Raw genomic sequence first — 22304 nt, 5'->3', positions numbered from 1 at the left:
ACAATAGTATATAACCTACTGGTACCATGGGCCAGTGTTCATCCTCCACACCCTCTGTGGTACCAGTCTTCTAGCAGGTTGTGATTTATTCTGATTAGTGTAGATTTGGACACTGTTATCCAAGGTGACTTACAAGATTATATACATTACTACTGTTTACGATTGTGCTTATTTTATTTTCTTCCTAGTTAAAGCACAGGCGGGTTATGGCTTTTCAAGATGATATGTCAGATCAGATGGGGACATGAACCAGCATTTTTTGTGGCTTAGAGTCCAATTCTTACCAACTGTACTATGCGCAATTTTAATGATTTGGTGCCTAAAAGTTTTTTTAAATACCCAGAGAAGACAATTTCTTTTAAAATTCACAAAAAATCTATCAATTTATCATTATTCTACAAATGACTTCTTTAACTGAGCGACAATCTTTTGAAAAGGCTTTTAAAGTGCAGTGGCCTTCACTTTGCCAGAATGCTAGTTTAGTAAAAAGGTTCAATACAAATACAGAAATTACTGAATACTATGGAAAGGGTTCCTTCATTATTATTTGCAATTACTGTATAGTGTACTGGGCTTATAAGTGAAGCTGTTTAAAGAATGAATTGAACCTGTTCAATACAAATCCAGTAAATGGACAGCAGAGAGTTAACCAGTGACCGTTTGACCCTTGTATCACTTTAACTAAATGAACTATGCAAACAACTGCAGTGAACTAATGAAAGCCAATGGTTTGCATCACAGCCTGCACTGCTGCCTCCTAGTGGCTAACAAGTTTATAAAGTAAAACTCAATTTAGTTGTTCACACCATATGAGTTACAGTACTTCACAAAGCTTTCAGAATTCAATTTGTTGCCACAAGTCCTAGGCTGGACCCAAGCCCAAAACCCCATACCCTGCCTTTCCTCCAGCTGTAAATAATGCAAATACTTTACTGATAGCTATAAACATGTAAAAGCTTTGTGACGTCTTCACTACAGTAAGATGCTATCATATATATGTAAAGACACCTTTTCAAGGAAACTTTAAAATTCTACTAATATTTCCATGTATTTTATTTTTTTCAAGAAGGTCAAGTGGGTTACACGAGTCACTCATTGAGGCAAGGCAGGGGGGCTTAAACTTAAGGGACTGTAGATTCTACATCATCCATCCATTATCCAACCCTTTTATCCTAACTACAGGGTCACGGGGTCTGCCAACCAATCCCAGCCAACACGGGGAAAAAAACCCCGGGGAGGGTGCCAGCCCACGGAAAGGACACACACACCCCCACCAAGCACACACTAGGAACAATTTAGGATTGCCAATCCACCTAACCTGCATGTTTTTTGGGCCGTGGGAGAAACAGGAAACTCACGCGACATGGGAGAACATACAAACTCCACGGGGACCGGAAGTGAACCCGGTATCCCAACTGTGAGGCAGCAGCGCTACCAGTCGCCAACCAATTACAAATTATACATTATTATAATGTAAAGGTAAGTTTGTGATTGAAAATAAAGGACAGTATTTCTTGAAAAAATGAAAACATGTCAGCATTAACACTATTGATTAGCCAACTGATTATTGAGGTGGGGTCCAACAATTGGGTAATCTATTTTGGTACAAAATAAATAAATAAAAGATGCTGTGAGACATTGCCAATTTAGAAAAGTACACAACAAAAACAATCAAGAAGAAATATGAATTTTGGGGAAAACTATCAGCTGAAAATCTGATATAAATGTGCTTGATTTACTATAACATTCTCAAACTGGCTTAATCTGAATTCATAGAACCCTATCCAGAAACAACCCTAGTTAGTGCCCAGTCCGTTACATGGACAATTTACATCTTGCACAAGTGAAATTCTTCAGTGGTGGCATGTATTACAGGATGTTGTTTTAAGTTAACATGAAAATAAGTAATTTCTTTGAAAGCCTACTACATACATAATGTAGGAAGAAAAAAATCAATGCGTAAATGTGGACCCTTTCTGAAAGGCCATATGTAACATACACTAGAAATTTATAACTTTTCCTTTTTAAGGGCATTTTACTCAAACAGAACTGCATACATTTCCCCCCTTAAAATGTCAGTAGTTAAAAAGTTTTTATTTATTTATTTATTTTTTAAAACTTGTTTCTGCTTGTTTGATTATAAATTGCATAGTTGCTGTTTGTAATTGTATAGTTGCACAAAACAAATTTTTTCCATTAAAAGACCTGTGATATCTTGAGAAAACTTTTCAGGTTCTTTGTAGGGTACTAATACATCATCGGGTCCCTTACATTTATACATTTTCATTATTATTAATACAATATAAAAGGCATAACAATATATTTTGGTTCTCTCTGGTATAATTCAAATCTCAGTTTTGAAGCAAAGAAAATAAATATTTGTGATTTACTGTGTAATAAAGGTTAATATGAATTTTTTGGCCAACAGTCACTTTTCAAGAAGGCTCAGGCCTATGGTCTGTCCGGGTTTTTTATATGCACACAGACAGAACACACACAAAACAGGTTTAAAACAAAAAGCTGCAGAGGAGGCACTACACTTGGATATTTATTCTTCATTCTTGAAATTTAGGCGTACAGTGAGAGTCAAAGGCGATCCAGTATAGAAGTGAAAGACTACCATTGATCCCAGCTGAAATCATCATTATTGCCAAAACAAAGAAGAATCCAAAAATGGTGAAAAAATCACTTTGTTTCCTGCATCCCCAAGGGCCACAAGCACCCCATGATCTGTAAATAGAGTAAAGAAAAGTTACTTTTCTTAGTTACTTTAATTTTCTTTCAACCTATCCATTTTAATTATCTTGCGTACTATTTTTAACTGTATACTATACATTAAATTGGCATTTAACTATATAATACATGACCCCTACTTAAAATCCTCATTTATGTATTGTTTTTTTCTTCATCCGTTACTACGGAACAGGCACAAATAAGAACAAAGTTTTGAGGAAGAAAAGGCCATTCATCACAACCCAATCTCATGAATTCCAAGTCATCTAATTTTTTTTTTTAATCTAAATTAAGATTTGAAGTTCCCAAAGTCCACAGTTTACCACACTACTTGACAACTTACAGAAAGTGTCTATGGTTCTTTGTGTGAGGAGAGACTTTCCCGCGTTTATGCAAAATTACGCACTTAACTAGATCCCCTGACACCCCTTGTCTTCTTGTTGAAGAACTAATTTTAAAGTAGCAGCTAGTGGTCCAGCCTTCCAATTTCATCCATACACACTGTAATTTCAAAACTCTGCTTAATTCAGGAAGGGCAGAGTGCAATTACACATATTTTCAAAATGTACTGCACTAATACTAACTTATTAAACCATGCAACATTCATATCAATGCACACATATGTTCTGACACCCACTTAATCCAAACTAACGCGGTTCTTCAATTACATTCTGGAAGGCAGCAGGTTTTCACTTTTAACCTAATCATTTACAGGTTGTTTATTTTACTACTAAAAGCAACATATTTTGAGCTTAGTTTTAATTACCACATTTATTACAATTCATAACCATTAATTGCCTATTTTAGTTTTAATCAGGTGCATTTAAGTTGATACCAGTTTTCTTAACCAGCCATCAGTTAATACAGATTTGCAAATGACAAAGGGAATCACCAGCTCTCCTGCTAAAAAGTGCCTCCATTTACACCGTGTATATGCATTATGAAGTATCTGTGTTAATGAATTTTTAAAATAAGTGAGAGAAGGGAAAGACCAAGATGTACAGTACGGTTCTGGATGCCACAACATGGATAATGTGATCAGTAAACAAAAAAATTTATAATGTGATAAGGATTTCTTTTAAAAAGAATCAAAGAACTAACAATCCATACTGTATAATTAAATATCAAATGTCAGTATCAGCTAGAACCGTCTTCTAATTACAAAAATGATTGGAACAAAAGCTTGCAGCCACTATGGCTATACAGGACTGTAATTGCACCCTTGCAATAGAGGGTTGGCAGAAGGCCAGAACCTGTCCCAATGGCACTGCGCACAAGGTGGCAATCAACCCTGGACAAGTAGCAGTATCACCACATTCAGGCCATTTTAGAGTCATTCATCTTCACTTATTTAAACTGAAAAGCTTCAATGCTGTCAGCCGTTCCTTGTAGAAAGGAATTCTAAAGACAGGTCCTATCTGAGCACACTCCTCAGCTGTTTATGAGAGAATTTCTTTGGAAGTGATTTACTTTACAATAATTTTATCAAAAAACATGTATTTCAGACATTGTGAAAATACAACTGGATACCTGAACTTTTTTTGTTCTTTATTTAGCCTTTTACAACTTCTCATATTAGAAATTTGTTGTTTTGGCCCCCCCTTGGTCAGAGTGCAGGGTCAGCCTTTTACAGGCCCCTGGACAATTGAAGGTTAAGGGCCTTGCTGAATGGCCCACGAGGGGCCTTTTTGGCGTAGGGGTTTGAACTGGCAACCGGGTCCGCACGATCCTTCCCCCCCTCCCCCCTTTTATATAAGGATAAGCATTTCTTTTCTACCCTTTGATTTATTTTGCAGTTTGGTTGGTTTCCTTTCGTCAGGTCTTTTTTATCTCCCTTCTCCATAAATATCAGAATAAAAAAAATTTTCCTTTTACATACATGTAAAGGGTATACATTGTGATGGACTGGCAAAAACATCAGAGTTGGTTTTGTTTGAATCAAGGCTGTAGGAAATGAGTTCAGAAAATAAATGGATGGCAGGCCTGTGTTTTTGACAGTATAAAAACCTGGATATTGAGAAAACTGTACTCTTAAAATGCAAATTTCTAATTTTTTTGGCAAACCCAGAAACGATATTAAAGGGGCAATCAAGTAGCTAAAAAGCACATTCTGCCATGTGCGGCATCAATACATTTCAAAAGAACAATTTAACTTTTTTGAACTTCCATTTTTGGAAACAATAAAAATATTTAGGGCACAAAATATAGAAAGGAAAGGAGGAATACCAGAAAAAACTGTTTGAGTCCCCAATGTAAAGGGGGCGTAAAAAACTCTTTGAATAACAAGCCCCAAGTTTGTCAGGGAAATCAGTGTATTTTTTCATTTTACTGTTTTGGGACTTTGCTCCACCAGAAATTTATTTTTGTATAGCATGTTTTTGGGAAATTTAAAATTAACACAAGGTATTTACTTGAACTATTTTTTCCCCCAATTCATCAAGCTAAATTTTCATTATCAAGGAGAATTCTGAATTTTTTTTTTCATCTATTTTTCCCACTATTTGAGGGAATTTTCAAATCTTTTATGGGAGAAAAAGCAAAAAAGGATCATTCAATGAAAGATTTACTGGTAGGAAGGCTGGTTGGGTTTAAACTTTGGAGAGGCTCCTTGCGAGGCTTTTAAAGGAACCCATCTCGACCAATTTTGGAGTGGGGGTTAAATATTTATCATTAACAAAAAAAAAATTAACTTTAAACTTTGATAAAATTTTCAATGTTTGTGTAATTATTATTAAAAACTAAAAAAAAATAAAATTTCAGTTTATGATCAAACCCCTGTGTCCATTTCTTGAATATCGTTCATGTCTTAAGTCAAATTTCCTAGAAACAAAAACTCTTTAACTCAAATGGCTAAAAAAGTTATTCTTTGGTTTTTTGGGTTTCAGGGTGGCATTTTTCTCTCCGTTTCAGGCCCTGGGTTAAAATGACAACAACCTCTGGTTGTGTGAAAAAAAATCTGGTTTGGCCAATAAGCAATCGAAACGAACTGTAACCCACACCAAAAGTTTGTAACACAAAAAGTTTTTTTGGTCGTTTTAAAAAATTTTTTCTCCCCTTTTTTTAAAAAGGGTTGTCCTTTTTTGAGATATTGACCACTATGGTACAAGATGGCGTCTGATTTTATTTTGCTACCTCACTAGGTTTCCCCGTTTGTTGGGTAAAGGGATTTTCAAAACATCTTTCTTCAATGCAGTTTTAAAAGGGGATGCTAAATCAGTTTCCCCTCAAGATTTCTCAAGCATATACAGGATAACTATGAGGGTAACTTCCTCCATTACTTTCCCCTTTTAAGAAGACTGTTTTCCCTGCCTTGGCATTTTGCATTGTGCATTTGTCACGAATATGGCTTTGGGTATTCAAGGAGCTTTTTTCATATTCAGTTTTTAAATATTGATATAAAACACTAAATATTTGTGCATATACCCGTTTTGAATATCTGATCCAGCTACACTATAGTTGGGAGTAACCCATCTTAAAATACTTATTTATAATTTCACGACCATAAGTCTGGTAAGGAAGGATATCAGAATACGGTCCGTAGAACTAAGCACCATAATTAATATTTAATGCAAATAGAATAATAAGGGTAGTTGGTCACAAAAATGGAAAAATCATTTTAAAAAACCAAAACAAATTAAGGACTATTTAATTAAAAATAGAATCCAGTATTACATCTTTGTAGTGCCACCAAAATCATCCAAAATTTCAAAAAAACATTTTAGTTGGTGTAAATGCTTGATATGAAACAATAAATTTCTGCATCTATTGTTGGCATTTTAAGGCACCACACTGTCTGGTCATTAGGAAGCAATGGAGTTTACATGGGGTCCAGGGGTTGAACTTGATCAGTTTGGAAGGTACAGTCAGTTTGTATCTTTTCATATATATATATTTTTTTTTGCCACAATCACAGGCTAGAAAGGTGCATTTCTTCACTAGAAAACAATTGCCAAAGACACATTTTTCAGTGCCTTTAGTATTATGATGGGTAACCTCATGTTCCAAAACCTGGAACAAATTCTAAAACAAAGACTTTATTAAAATAAGGAGTTCATTCTATACAAAGCAACCCACAGAAAGAAACACTATGTGAGGACACAAAGTAATAAACAGAATGCCATATATAGCAAAATAAATTCTGAACCATGTTTGTTAGATGGAGTAGTTTTCCACTCACCTCTAAGTCTTCTGCTATCTGGTCACACTACATCACTACCATATTGGATTTTTGCCAAACTACTCTCCTGCCACCAAGCTTCTGGTCCAAAACAGGTCTTAAATGAGGCTACTTCTGAGGGAGTCCTGGGGCCACCTCGAGGTTCAGGAAAATCCTTAGAAAGTTCTGTGCCAATCCCCAACAGATGCATTTAGCAGGACCAGACCTCCTTGCCTTTTACTATTCCAGTGTTTTACCTTAAGCGTAAGGCAAAACATAGCTTGCTCTTACTTGACTTTAAAAGTCTGCTTACGGTTTATAAAGCCTTAAATAATCTCACTCCATCTTATATATCGGAATGACTGATACCCTATATTCCAAATTCAACAACAACAACATTTTATTTATATAGCACATTTTCATACAAACAGTAGCTCAAAGTGCTTTACATATTAAAGAATAGAAAAATGAAAGAACATAATTATAAAAAATAAATCAACATTAACATCGAATAAGAGTAAGGTTCAATGGCCAGGGGGGACAGAAAAAACAAAAACTCAGCGGCTGGAGAAAAATAAAATTGTAACCTTAGATCCTCAAATGAGTGTCTCCTTAGAATTCAAAAGCAAAGAAAAAAAAGCAAAAGTAGTGGTGAGGCGGCCTTCTGCTGTTATGCACCTAAAATCTGGAATAAGCCTGCCAATAGGAATTTGCCATAGCCAATACAGTGGGGCTGGGCCGGTTCTAGACAGGCATATTTAAGGGGGCAGACAGAAATGTGAAGGGGGCATATGGTGACGACGGATCGAGGGAAAGGGGTGGAGTGCTCTGGATAACTGTTTTTGTCATGTAATTGGATTGCACTTTGTCAGGCCTCTACCTAAGACCTCTCAACTTGGGTGTCCCACCTGAAGGCTAAGCTTCTGCTGGTGTAGCTCTTAGGGTCACTGAGGCGCATAACCCCCTGACCACGATAAGGTGGCAATCCTGCAGGAGGAAAACTGAAAAATAAAACAAAAAATAAAATATTCCTCATCAGATTATAACAACTAAAAACATGACATTTACCTTAATTGGATGGCTTATATCAAATATATTCAAACCCAACAATAACACTTCTCACTATTTCCAATATTAACAAAACTAAAAAGGGTAGGCCAAGTTATAAAAATAAATAAACAAAATCTATTCACAGGTCTTGAAAAATAAAATAAAAAAATAAAATAAAATAAAGAATAAAATATTCATCCAGATCTTTACAACCAACAACATAAAATTTATCTTAATTGGATGGCCCAATTCTCAAATAAATTTGCAAAATAGAGTAAGAATAAAGTAAGACCTCTCAATATAGCCAATATTTACAAAACTAAAAAGGGTTGGAATATTAAAAAAAAAAACAATTCACCATGTCTTTTCCTACAATTCTGAAATTAATTTGTAGAACACAACAGATTTAGAACAGAACATTTGAACTTTTTTCTTCTTTTTTTTTTTGTCTTTTTGTCTTATTTTAAGTTTGTTTGTTTTGTAACCAACTGAACTCTCTGTTTGTAACTAAACAGCTCCACTCTCCTTTCTCCTCAATCCACTCTACAACAACAGTCTCCTGTTTCCCTTTGTAAAAACACTTCCAAATCATCCATATCCAACTTATTTGTTATGGACTTCTCATGGGTCAAGATCACCAAATTCCTCTTTCTTTTATGTAACATGGTGTGACCATAGGGGGTTAGGACACGTGACAAAGTGGAGAAGGAAATCTCAGACGATGCTGAAGACACACCAATTACCAGGGCTGTTACATACAATTTATGCAACTCAGGAAAGGCTTCCTTGTACTCCTGCAGGAGTTTACAGTTCACAGTGGACAGGTTTGTCTCCTTTGAATATTTTTTGAGCAGCATCTGTTTTGCCATAAGAAGTTCATTTTTCAGACTTACAACATCTGCTACAGTGCCAGCCATCACAGCCAGAGGGTGCAACAGGGTGGGATCTAGAAATGCGCTAGATTTGGGTGCAAGACTAGATATGGCTCTCATCAGGTGAATATTCTTGTGTTAAATCTAGTTTCCATTTCTGAAATGGCCCTGTCAAGGATGTTGAGCAGGGATCTTTTCAGAAACTGATGGGGGGAAATGGTAGGGTCACCAGAGTCTGTATGGCCCAAAGTTGAGAGCACAACACTTTGACCCAGGTGTTTGCTCATTGTTCTCCTTCTCTTTGTTGGATGTGACTCATCCTCAGCAGGAGATGACACTCCCCAACAGTCATCCTCACGGATGTTTTTTAAGGAGTCCAGTGCTGCACTAACAACCTCAGAAGCACTGCACAGATCAACTGACTGAGACTGTAGAATAGCATTTGCTGGTTTCAAGACACCAAGCACCCGCACTAGGGAACTTTCCAATCTCAAAGAAGTGATGCCTCTTAATTTGGCATAGCAAGCCTGATGCCCAGGTCAACTGCAGCATCATCATCCTCTGTCATCTCAGATAGGATACTAAGGATTTGTTCTTGATTGTCCACAGTGCACCTTGTCACCTCATAGTGGCTTGTCCATCTGATCTCAAGCAGCCTTTTTAGACAAGGTGCATCATGTTTATTGAGCACATAGTGGTGGTGAAAAAAGTTGTAGAGTGAACTAGATAGGCTAAAAAATCTTTTTACACACGGCTCACTCTGCATGGCATGCACAACCACTAAGTGCAGTTGGTGGTTGTAGCAGTGGATGTATGGGACATATCTGTCAAGCCTCTTTTGGAACAGAGCTTACACCACCTCTCAACCCCATCATAACACTGGCTAAGTATACTGTCAGCACTGTAGCCAGCATCAGAAAGGTGTAACAGTATCTCAGAGGTGATGTACTCTGCATCAAGTTGTTGCAAGTCAAACAATAAGATGCTCCTCTGGCATGGAATTTCTGACAAACCGTATTATCACAGACACATTTTCCACATTGCACCTATCCCTGGTCCCATCACTTTTGAGGCAAAACCCTGCAGAATCAGCACTTTCATATTTTTTCCTGACCTCTCCAAGCACCATGTCAGCCAGTGTTTGGATAATTTCATTTTAGATATCCTTAGATGTGTATTTTGCATTTTTGGGACACCCTTAGCAATGCTTGCTAGCTTCTCATCCTTCTCTAAGGTATATTCTCATCAGTTTTAGAAAAATACCTGAAGCAATGTCATCATCATTACCGCTGCATCATGTCTCAAGGTTCCTGCAGTCCCACGGAGCCCCAACTCATTTACACAGAGAAACCTTATAGCACTACCAATACTCTTGACATAGTAATGTTTTTTTTCAAGTTGTGTTTTACCAACCAACATTGAATCCACAGTCCCCCCTGTGGCCTCTCTGCTTTTATGCTCAGTCCAGATGGTTGAAGCATGCACATGGTTGTGGCTGGACACATGCCTCTGTAGCCCCTTGTCTCGATCAAGTGCTGCTTTCCAGTTGTTAAAACCAGTTAAGGTAAAACTACATCCCTCTCATTAACAGTGCTGCCATATTTCGACAGGGAAACAGACATGCATCCCGCACAACAGAGTACTCCAGCCATGGTCGTGTGCGGTACCAGGCAGGATTGAATGATCTTAAAATTGTACCACCAAATACACGTTTGGGGTAACTACCCAGTATTGGCTGGGATGGTGTATTACCATTTAAGTCACTGGGTAGCTGAGTGGGTTGCTTTGGGGCAGCAATTGTTGGCAGAGGTACAGGAGAAGCAGTGCCTGTTGATGCCACAGGAGTAGACATGCTAGCTGATGTCTCTGATCATTGCTACTGCTATTGGTACAGGCAGGAGCAGCCACACTTTTAAAAGCTTGGAAAAAGGATGCATCTCACAGCATTAACTTTCCCTTTGTGAGCTGCTGGAAGCTGAGATGGAAAGTGGTAAAGCTTTACTAAAATCGCTGTGATTACATCAGTATATGAAACGAGAAAACTGTTGAGTGCAGAGTTGAAAGCTGGAGCGGGGCTTTGTGTCGGGGTCTGACAGACAGACACAGGTCCTCCAGTCGGCTCTATGCAGCAGACAGGCTCACAGTGGTGCTTGTGGGATCGAGAAAGAAACACTTCTCTGCCAGACTGAAACTGTGAGAAGAACAATGACTAGTCCCCCATTGACTGTACAAATATAGATGTATTTTTTAGTTGTTAATTATCTCACGAGTCATGATTTTGACAACAGAGATTTGCTGCTTCCTCAAAGCCTCCCGCTGTTGCTCTGCCCTGCCTACTGAGAAACCTGACACGGGTCATTTGCATACTAACAGTGATTGGATGTTTAGCTGGGGGGCGGGTGAGTGGGGGATCGCTGTGAGAGCTGTGGACAAACAAAGCACAAATGGAAAGAGCGAACAAGAGGTGAAACCTATCATCTCATTTGTGCCTTTTCCAGTGGATTTTTCAGCTAATGTAGTAAATCTTGTCCATATTCAGTTGGTGGGTAATATATTATTTTCTTTCTCAACTTCTAAAAGTTTGATTTAAGGGGCATTGCCCCTCTTGCCCCATCGTAGAGCCGGCCCCGCAGTGGGGCACTTTAAAACACTGCTGAAAACACATTACTTTAACATGGCCTTCTCATAACCTCACTCTAATATAATCCTGATACTATGTATGTTCAATTCATTATAATAACTATTCATGGTTGCTCTAAAATCCGTACTAACCACTACTCTCCCTTCTGCTTCTTTTTCCGGTTTCTTTTGGTTGCGGCCTGCACCACCACCACCTACTCAAAGCATCATGATGCTCCAACATTGATGGACCAAAAACCCAGAAGTCTACGTGACCATCATCATCAAGTCCTTCTGTGAGAACCCTAACTACAAAGAGGACTGTTTCATTTATGTGAGGTAGACTGGGCGGTCTCATGGTCTGGAATCCCTGCAGATTTTATTTTTTTCTCCAACCGTCTGGAGTTTTTTTTCTGTCCTCCTGGCCATCATGGGCCTTACTCTTATTCTATGTTAATTAATGTTGACTTATTTTATTTTCTCACTGTGTCTTTTATTTTTCTATTCTTCATTATGTAAAGCACTTTAGCTACATTTTTTGTATGAAAATGTGCTATATAAATAAATGTTGTTGTTGTTACTGACTACAGCAACACCACCACACCCTCTCTGCTCCTTGCTATGCCTATTTCCTGTCACCAAATAAAATGGAGGAATTCTCTCAACTTACTCTCTATGCCCCTGGACCTCCTCCTTTTAACAGTATTTTTGTGTGAACTTTGTTGGCTCTATTCTATTGAGACACCATTCTTATAGCCACCTTGCTTGTACTATGCTTCTTCCCCACTAGAGTACTAGGAGTAACACAAGCTCTCACCCAACCAGTGCTAAAATTACAGAGGGTCTGTCAGAGGAAGAACAATATATGGCCTGGTAAACCAACACAGACAGACAGTCAGTGAGTTTGTTTCGCTTGTCCCTAGAGAGAGATTTAGAAGTATACAATGTTCTAACTAGTTAGCAACCAGCTGTTAAGTCACATTTCCATAATTTTGTATCCTTATAATAATAATAGTTCACATAAAATGTGAAAACACCTTTAGTTGCCTTTATGTCGGTTCATCTCAAATAGCTTGGCTAACAGAGTGCCAATTTCTTCTTTTGTCAAGAAAGTTCAGGATATCAACAAAAATGGAGTATAGAAAGCTATGCAGTTTTTTTTTTAACTTACGTTTTAAAATAGTAAATTAATCAGTAATTGAGGTTGCACATAATATTTCTCTATTTCAAATTTACCCTAAAATTGTTAACTGAACTTGTATATTTTCTTCTTTTACTTGTCCGATAGCCATTCCTGTGCCAGTATTTCTCAAACATCTCAGAGTAGTAAAACAGTCCTATCTGGCTCGGAGTAGTGCAAATTTGGTTCTGCTCTTAGGAAAATCAATAAAATGTGTTTACTACTATTCCTAATTTAGGAAACTAATCATAACTTGGTTCACAATCTCTACTAATTCCTGGTGAAGTGTTGCAACTTGCTCCAAGCTAGCTGAAGATGGTGTTCAGGCAGAGATTGGCATGCACATCCCAGGAAAGGGGGAATGTTTTGAAAATGCTGGACAACAATGAACTCATAAAAAGATATTATTTGACAGAAAATATTCACACCATAACAAGTCTTGTACGTTACATCATCACTACATCTAAGTGGAGCAGCCATGCACTGTCAGCCGAAATGAAAGTGTTGTTAATGTTATGTGTAAAATGCAGCTTTGTAATAGCAATGATTTGGGCATGTCACATTCAACCATATCGTGTATTTTGCAGCAAAATTTAAAAGTTGTGACAATGGGGTGAAGTAATATGCAGTTTTATACATTTTCAAAACACTCAAAATGACGTAACATTAAAGAAAGCTGAATTAATTTAAATCAACGCGCATGTAAAGATCATTGGCCCAAGTGTGGAGGAATATCACAGTTTCAGCGCACAACTTGTCAAGGATGCAAACTATTGAGTTTAGTGGGACTGGATAGGCAATTGACAGCCAATTGTCATACAGGTACACTAAACTCGGTATTCCACGAACCACTGCAACATTCCCATTACATTTTACAAGCCTGGAAAGGTTCAAGAAGGCAGACAGAGACTCCTGGGGCATTGGATAAATACAGCCTTGCAGGATATAAGGGGTGATCATGGAGAGAGACATAGCATGGCACAGCAGAAGGTGCCAGGAACACCGGAATAGTGAACATGACATCAGAAAGACCACAAGAATAGCTGTTGCTACAGTTAGTAGCGGTTACTTTATGAGGTGTTTCCTGTGGCCATAACAGCAAGAAGGTAATTCATCTGAAAGTTCGGTTATAGATCAATTATCCATCTATACATTATTTTTTTAAAACCCAATTTAACCTGTGCAGAGTTGCTGGGAAGCTGGAGCTAACCTCAGCAAACATAGGGTGCAAGGCAGGAACAGACTCTTATTTAGTGTGTATCTCTATCTTTCTATCTCTGTGCTCATTACAGTATTATTCTTTATGTTGTAGTGAATTGGCAACAATTGCATGTTGCTTAACGCAGCATCCTACCTCATGGTTTCCCTCAAGTTCTTCTCCTACTACTACTTTGAAGATTATCATCATTGCAGTCCAGCCTTAGCATTAGTTTCAGAAAACTACAAAGTGCCATCATGACTTCCAGTTCCTGGCAAGTCATGATGTCATTTATTCATCAATGTGAACTCCCCTCAATTCATTCTCTATAAACACTGTATTGAAATTTAAAAACTAAAAATCCATTTTGTAGGTTAAACATAAATGAGCTTATGTAGTATTCTGCAGTAAAATAAAATTAACAAAGACAAGCTGAATGAAAAGCACCCTTTATAAAGCTGACTGTTGGTAAAACTCTTTGCATAAATTCCCAATATAGTTCTACAACGGCCCAGCTTACTGTTGATAATGCTCCACAAGAAGTGTTTGAAATGTTTTCAGGAGAGACATCAAAAATCAAACCATACTGCTGCTCATTGTCCCTCCTTTTCTACCACCCTCAAAACCTCATGGTCTCCAGTCCCAAGATGGAAAATTCTGTGTCTTCTCACGGTAATAACAATGGCTTTATTAACTGTAATTAACTAGCATTAATTTTTGTTTTTAATTCAATTTAAAAATTTACTGGTAGACCACATTGTATTATCTACGATTATTGGTAACAAAGTTGTATTAGGTTGGTGATACACACCATACACACACTTAACAATGACTTTGAGACAGAGAGTATGTCATACTTAACAACTGCAATGTGACCTTCTCATGACTATTTAGAAAAGTTTCACAAATTCCAAAGAATCGTGAGCTTGCTTTATTTTGACAGACAAAGTGTAAACGTGACAAAAGCAAGCCTCTGTATCGGTTTGCACAATTCAAAATTCCTACTTTTCTTCTTTCTTTTCAGCCACATTGTATTTATTATACTTCTGGTGAGCAGTTATTGGTTGTTTATGCTTGCACACAATGAAGCACATTTGTATGACTTAATACAAAAATCAAACCTGCTCGATTCTGTTGAGGCTCATTGCATAACACTATAAACGGAGTCTCAGGGGATGTCACACTGAGTGACTCCAATCACAGGCTTAATCCGCGACTATCCACGGCTGACTAAGATTAGGTAAATGAAGGCTACAACAGAAAATTTCTGGAAATAATCATAATATGATGTCATCTTTAAGGGGTAATTACATTTTTTTAAGAAGGTCTGACTATTACTAATGGAGGAGAAACAGACCCTACTGTACGTCGCTTCATAACATGTCACACTTTTTTGGTCATGTTAGCATTGTATAGCAGGAACTTCCTGTATCCTATTAAAACTGTAATTCTGGGGGCTGTAACCCTGTAAGTGTGATGTACAAGAATACATTTGATAAAAATTTAAGTGAATTTTAATTTCAAATGAATAAACTGAATTATGTCCCTTACACTACATTTCTCTTGTGAAAGATAATGATTAGAAGCAGTATTAAATGCCAAATTTCATGCTTTTGTTTCTAAATTGAGCTTTAAAAAATACAAATATTTGGAAGTTTTACCCACCACTAGGATCCGAGCAAGAATAACAGGCAGCCCAAAGGCAGACACCACGATTCCAGTTGTGAAGAAATAGGCCAGCTCCCGACATGAACTGCTAGCAGCATCTGAATCACTTGAGGCTCTCTTTGCAATGAAATGAGGGATAGGCGATATGACATAAAATATCAGAACAAACAAGGGCCAATAGTTGCTGTGTGGGATAAAGACAAGACAAAAATCATGTCACAAAAGATGAATGAAATCTATCTACTGTATATTAAAAATGCCACTATTGACACACTCACTGAAGTAAACAGAACAAACATAATGGTCATCATTGAAAAAGTTTTCTAAACTCTGCAAGAATGAATACTTTAATGCTGCAACAAGATGAATAAGAGAATAAGTAACATCAATCAGGAAGTAATACTCATTCATGATATAGAAATACTTCATACAAAAGTAAATCAATAAATTAGCAAATAAATTCATTGTGAAATGTGACAATGTATACATAATAATATGCAAACGTGTCATTAAATAGGTTTTTTGTTGCTTATTTTTAATGTAGTTTTTTTTTAAATATTTCCTGATTTAATTATTTCAGTGACAATGCATGCCATATTAAATAAGCCTTAAAAGAAAAACTGTCATTTTCACTCAAAGTTGAGAGGGTGAACTCTAATACTGTGTTTTGATTGCTGAATTGTTTATGAAGTGCACGCTCAGTGCTTTTAGCGGGCACTTCCAAAGTGGATGCAAGTGCAAGAAAAGGTTACTACAGAGTTACAACAGAGTTACTACGAATGTGCTACTTTAAGAAGCTCTATCAGAAGAAGTCTGCATATGAAGTGTCTGCTCTAAATAAAGCCCATGACGGCCAAAGATCTTCATCCACTCTACTGACGATTCACAAGTCAAAAAGAGTATTATACACTAGGACTGAGCAATATATCACATTTTCTATTTGGTATTTATCCATCCATCCATCCATTTTCTAACCCGCTGAATCCGAATACAGGGTCACGGGGGTCTGCTGGAGCCAATCCCAGCCAACACAGGGCACAAGGCAGGAACCAATCCTGGGCAGGGTGCCAACCCACCGCAGGATATTTGGTATTTAATAAAAAAAAATAATAATATCCAAAAGCCAATATTACAATGTTAAGAAAATCTTCGCTGCTCTTTCTAAGGGTGTTTTACTTTGATGGAGCAAGGCTCAGAAGAGTAAGAGTTTAAAACAGGTTGGGTTAATTCTGCTATTTGAAAATGGTTTGGTTTTACCCAGGACATGCAGTGCAAAATATAAAGAGAAGACACATTACTGCATACGAAAAGACCATCCTGGCACATGCAAGGCCTTTAATGTGCTCTCACACATCCCCAGCAAAATAGGTCCCTGGTAAGCAAAGACCTACAGAACGCGTTTACTGCTCCACTGCATACAGTATGAGGGCACAAGCAACAGGTAATGTAAAACACATTTTTGCCTACTAAACTTACACCCTAAAAATACTTGTACTGCGTAGTGGTCAAATAAATATACTAAACAGTAATTCACACAACACTAGAAGTGAGCTGTCTGCCCGTGCAAGCTCTTATCTGTTTATTTCACATGGCCTCTAGTCTTATACTGAAATGCTATAAAAGTGGGAATAAAAAACAGTAACTTTCATATTTTTCTTTTCTGGGAATTGTTTAATGTTCATGTATGTGGTAAATTGCATTACCTGCTATAACAGGTGAATTGAGCTTCCTAACTACAATAATGGATTTTCAATGTTAAGTGTATTTGTTAAGATTATTAAACATCAGACACATAACCATATTACTTTGTGAGCAGAGGTTAATAATAGGAAAATAAAATATGAATTAAATAAAAATGTGTAATTTTATAATGCCAGATTAATACGGAGATGTTACTTTACCATTTATTAAGATTGGAAGTCTAAGTAAAGTTTTGTTGGGTCATTGTAATGCTCCACGTCCAAGAAAATATCACCATCATACTTAAAATTTCAACTGCCCCATACAGATTCTTACCTGGTGTTGGACATGTAAAGTACTGTGCTGCAGAGAAATAAGCTGTTAAAAATACTGGGGGCAAAACATGAGATGACCAGCCGAAAAGGCATTGAATGTTACAAAATAATACGTGCACCCAACATTTAGACAAATAGACAAGAATAAGCATGTATATGTAAATACATAATTTGGAACCATTACAAATTATATAAATCATAAAACAATATATATACTTTATATCATACACATTCACGTGTTATCATCTGTGACTAGCCAAGTAATGAACCAAGAGCTTTGCCTTCTAATATACTGTATAAAGCTCAAAATCTACTTACGTCTGGTATACAAATCCACACTGTTGAACCAATCTCTTCCAAAATTTGCATCTCCCCCTCATTTGATCAGGGAACCACTGTAAAACACTATACACAAAACCCTTGACTCTGACTCCTCAATTTATGGTACCACGACTCCAACTCCTCTATTTGTAATTGTTACAATTCCAATTAAAAGTTTGAGGTCACCCAGAAATTATCATGTTTTTGATAGATATTGATACTTTTATCAAGATACCGTTAAACTGTTTATTAGAGAAGCCTTTCTGCTTTGTTTATTAAATATTTAACACAATCTATGAAGTGAGATTTGGGTAGCTAGACAATGGTGGCGTAATGCATTTGGCCAAGTATGTAGTTCATTTTACTGTGTAAACTACATGTGACAATAAATCTGAGATAAACTGATTACACAAAATTTTTAATCAGTGCATAGCCTTGCATTTTTGAAATAGCTAATACTGTTGTTCACCTGCATGCTGTCTTGAAGTTCACAATACCAATCAATAATCAGTGCTTTAAGTTTAAAAACAAAAAAACACTTGACTGATGGAGCTTGGTTCCATGATTGAACAGATAACTGGTAGAGACACGGTAATTCAGAATGAGATGTTGCCTTTGAATAAGTAATTTTTTTTTTTTTTTTTGGTTAGGCATTTATTCAAACTTACTGTATACCGAAGCAGCACTAATTTTAAGCTTTGATGCAAATGAAGAGTCAAGATTTTTAGCAGTTTTTAATCTTTACTAGTGTTACTTTGTATCATTATCGATTACTGCTTTAATACAGAGTTCTGCTGCAATCTCTTTCAAACCAACACTGCCGAGGAACTGTATGTAGCCTGTTCAAAACTAAGCAGCTCAAGTAAACTAATATTTTATATGGAAAAGTACTTAGTTATATAGTACTTCTGAAACATCAGATTAACCAATGCGATTGTAACTATGGCCCATTGACTTAGAAAATTTACTGGGCAAAGCTAAGTAATACAGCTAGTTCCTCATATAAAAAACAATCTGAGAGGGAGAGCAGTGTTTACTAACTGGCAGTCAAAGATGACAGCAAGACGGGCAATGAACACAATGGAAGCTTAAAAACAAGCAGAGGAGATATTAAACAAAAATGGTCAGAAAAAAAAAACTAATTTCCTACTATTTTATTGTGAGACAATATACCAAGTTTTGGTCCCTGTACGAAAATTTGTATGCACATCTACCATGCTGATCTTCAATCTTTAAGCTATTTAGAGAGCATTAAAAAATACTGAATATCACATTTTGCATCAAAATAATTGTAATATTAATTTAAGCCCATATTGCCCAGCTCTAGTACACGCTAGAGCCTGCTCTCTCAACTTTGATGGGTGAAAATGACAGTTTTCGCCTAAGGGTTTATTTCATGTTGCATACAGCGTCATACTGTAAATAAGTGCATACATAAAGAAATAACATTTGTTTACAGTTTATATATTTATTTGCTTATTTATCTGAAATATCCCTTTATAGCAGCTCCATTGTGCTAACCAAATGTTTTTTGTTAGCTCCCTTAGAAGGGGAAGTGATCAATTGAAGCCTAATGAAACACATACAATGAGTGCCGCTCCCTGAGGGTGTCATTCAACAGCTTCCCTGTCATTTTAACGACTACTGCGTCTTTTGAAATTGGCTTATAATGCAAGGGCAAGTTGGAAGCAAATGGAATAATAATTCATCAAATTAAAAGATTAACCATTTTAACCTTTTGCAAGCTCCTTGGTATCCAAGGGGCAGTTAATCGATACATTAGTGTCACATGGCTCAAACAGCTCTGAAATAAACAATTAAGCAAGAATGTTATCATTCTAAAGAGCTGACCTTTTCAATGGTAATACAATTGAACTGTTACAAGCCATGAATTTTAGATAAACATTCAATTATAAGACAATTTATTACTTAAAGCATGAGCCATTTGCACAGTATTAAACATTTCAGAAAAGGCAGCTGCTGCCTTGCCCTTTGGTGTCAGGTACAGCTTAGTAGGCGTCCCTCCCGAAGCACCATTATCTTTCAGTCTCCCAGTGAATGACTCATCCATGCTTAACTCTGTTATTCCAAGCCTTTTTCGGTTTCCATTAGTCCATTTGCTCTCTTTAGCTTTTTTCTTTTAATAGATTGTTAGAGTGTCTATCGTGGCAGTTTGTGCTGCTGCCTCACAGATCCAGTGTCCAGGTCATTCACATTGCCCCCTATGGGTTTTTCTCCAGATAGTCTGGTTTTGATTTCTCATCCCAAGGACATATACTGTGTTAACTAGAGCAGTATGACAGTGCATAGGTCCTATGATGGCACTAGGGCAGGTCACAATTAATTCTGCTGGGACAGGCTCTGGTACCCCACAAGCCTGAACTATATTGAGCAGGATTTTGATAAAATTATTCAGGGGGATTAAAAAAAAAAAAAAATGAAGATACCGTTTGGTCCATCTAGCTCAACAAAGTTCATTCACAAATTTTAGCAGAATTTTGGGCCTGGAAAGTTCACCGCCAGGAAATTCTTTTTAATCGCCTCAGAGATTTGGGTGTGACAACAAGGATTACAAATGAAATGGGATTTAAAATCAATGTGCTATATTCTTCTGTGTGTGAATTTTGGATGACTGAATCAGCTGTATAAGCCCTTTGGAACAAGGGGCAGTTTCAGAGTAAACTACATGAGGAAGAGCCAACGCATCAAATGTGTTATTTTTAGTTTTCTTCTTTCTCTGTTGCACAGTGCATGTGCGTTTATCTTTATGTGCTATTCTCTCCTGCCTTGGCCATTAAGTGTCACAGAAAGGATACTGGGAGCAAGGATTTAGGCAAGTTGCAAACTACAGTGGGTAAAACTGTAGAAACTATGCAGTCAACAACTGTTGCCTGGGTGCTTCACCAGTCACACCCTTATGGGAGAGGGGCAAAGATAAAGGCACCATGTAAAAAAAAAAACAAAACAAAACACATAGGACATCTCATTTACAGTTTGCAAAAAGGTACCAGACACTTTATAAATTCAGCTGAAAAATATCCTGTGGTCCGATGATCCCAAAATTGAGCTTTCTGGCTATGAGACTAAACATCATGTTACACTACACATTACAATCAAAAACACAACCATCTCCACCGTGAAGCATGGTGGTGGCAGCAGGCCCCAGATGGCTTGCAATGGTAAAATGAATACAGAAAAATACAGGGAAATCCTCGAGAAAAATGTAATGCAGTCTTCAAAAAACGCAGTCTTTGGGGAAGATTTGTTTTTCAGCAAGACAACAATCACAAGCATAAAGACAAAGCTACACAGGAATGGTCTCAAAACAAAAATGTGAATGCCATGGTGTGGCAGAGTCGGCGTCTAGATTGGTCGAGTGGTAAATTTGTGGCTGTTCACTCACAATCAACATGCAGCCTGACAGAGCTTGAGCAGTTTCTGAAAGAAGGGTGGGGGTTGGGGGGGGGGAAATGGCAGTATCCAGATGTGAAAAGCTGACAGCGAGAGAGACAGGCCTGTGCATACAGACTCAAGGCTGTTATGGTTGCCAAAGCTGCACCTTCTATGTATGGACTTGAAGTGGTAAATACTTATGTAATCAATTATTTTGTATGTTATAACTAATTTAGACCACTTTCTAGAGATTGGTTTTCACTTTGACATTAAAGAGTATTTTTCTGTTGAGCAGTGTCAAAATAGCCAAATTAAATTTAATAATGATTCAACGTTGTAGAGTAATGGAATCTGAAAGCTTCCAAGGATTGTGAAGACTTCTTATAAGTAAATACAAAAAACTTGTACACTGAGAATTGTTTTTCTATTTTACTTAAATCCAAAGATACATACCTGTATTGTTCCAAGGCACAGCCAAGCATTAAGAATGTAAGGCCAATTGCTCCGTAAAAGACAACCCAACTAAAGCTGAAAAAGAATTAAAAAAGATAAATAAATAAGGAATAAAAAAAAAAAAATAAACAACCAGCTATCATAAAAAAGGAACAGGATCTTTTTGCAAAAATCTTGAAAAATAAACGGGTCACATAAAAGCAATTTGGTTTAACTTTGTACAATGTTTTTCATAATAAGCAAGATCCCGAGAGTGTGTTATAAGGATTACACAATTCAGTATAAAAGGCACTATGCCATGGTAGCTCAATAGACAGATAACAATGACATGTCACAGAATAGAAAGGACAGACAGACATTGACTGAAAAAAATAGCTCCTGTCTGATGAGTTTACTACACAAGGCCTTAGCTACCAGCTTTCCTATTATTCAGTGCATTTATATGCACACATAAAGCCAGAACAAAGTGAGTAACCTGGTTAAGACAAAATCCTGATTTTGTAAAAACCTGTTTACATGTCCAAGTGAGTTTCTGTAGTTCTCACTCTAATGTCAAATTGTGCAAAAAAGAAAAAGTTAAACGTCATCATTAACCCCTGTGAATCCAAAAACAAGCATGAAGCCTGTGATCATTTGTTTTGCGTTT

General features: G+C 37.0%; 1 protein-coding gene across 2 annotated transcripts in view; it reads left to right on the top strand.

Moving 5' to 3' along the window:
* The window catches only part of LOC120514387 (leptin receptor gene-related protein-like), a 64738-nt gene that overhangs the window by 21563 nt on the left and 20871 nt on the right, over positions 1 to 22304 (top strand). The window lies entirely within an intron of this gene.

Source organism: Polypterus senegalus, chromosome 14 (genome assembly GCF_016835505.1).
Source record: "Polypterus senegalus isolate Bchr_013 chromosome 14, ASM1683550v1, whole genome shotgun sequence".
Lineage (NCBI taxonomy): Eukaryota > Metazoa > Chordata > Cladistia > Polypteriformes > Polypteridae > Polypterus > Polypterus senegalus.
Note: the sequence above shows the minus strand (reverse complement) of the source record. Positions and strands in the feature narration are given on the sequence as shown.